We start from the raw sequence: 470 nt of genomic DNA, 5'->3' as shown, positions 1-470 counted from the left end.
CTCACCGTCAACGTGTGCGCGCGCGTACGGTGTGCGCGGATCCGGTGGCCGGCTCCGATGATGAGGGGCTCGTCCACGTGCGGTCGACAGGGGGCGCGCACGTCGACGTCTCTCACCTCAATGTTGGTGTTGCCTTGACTTTGATGGTGACTTTAATTACTATATGCCGCAGGGGCGTCACTAGCTTTTAAGGACAGGGGGGCTTAGCCCCCAGCAGAGCGAACGTAGCGCACCAGCACAAAACTACACAAAATACTAACAAATACTTGGAAATTATTCATTGTTATTATTATTTAAAAAATGCACAGGACGAAATGAAATGCTCCCCGGGACGATGGCTTTTAACCATTTTTTTTCTTTTTCTTTTTATGTATTTATTCATTTTACATTTTATATTAAATGTCTTGGTTTTTCCTCCCTCTGAAAATCCTATGAAATGTTTAACAAGCCATCCTATAATAATACAACAG

Source organism: Nerophis lumbriciformis, linkage group LG12, assembly GCF_033978685.3.
Source record: "Nerophis lumbriciformis linkage group LG12, RoL_Nlum_v2.1, whole genome shotgun sequence".
Classification (NCBI taxonomy): Eukaryota; Metazoa; Chordata; class Actinopteri; order Syngnathiformes; family Syngnathidae; genus Nerophis; species Nerophis lumbriciformis.
The sequence above is the reverse complement of the archived record's forward strand: the minus strand, read 5'-3'. Positions refer to the sequence as shown.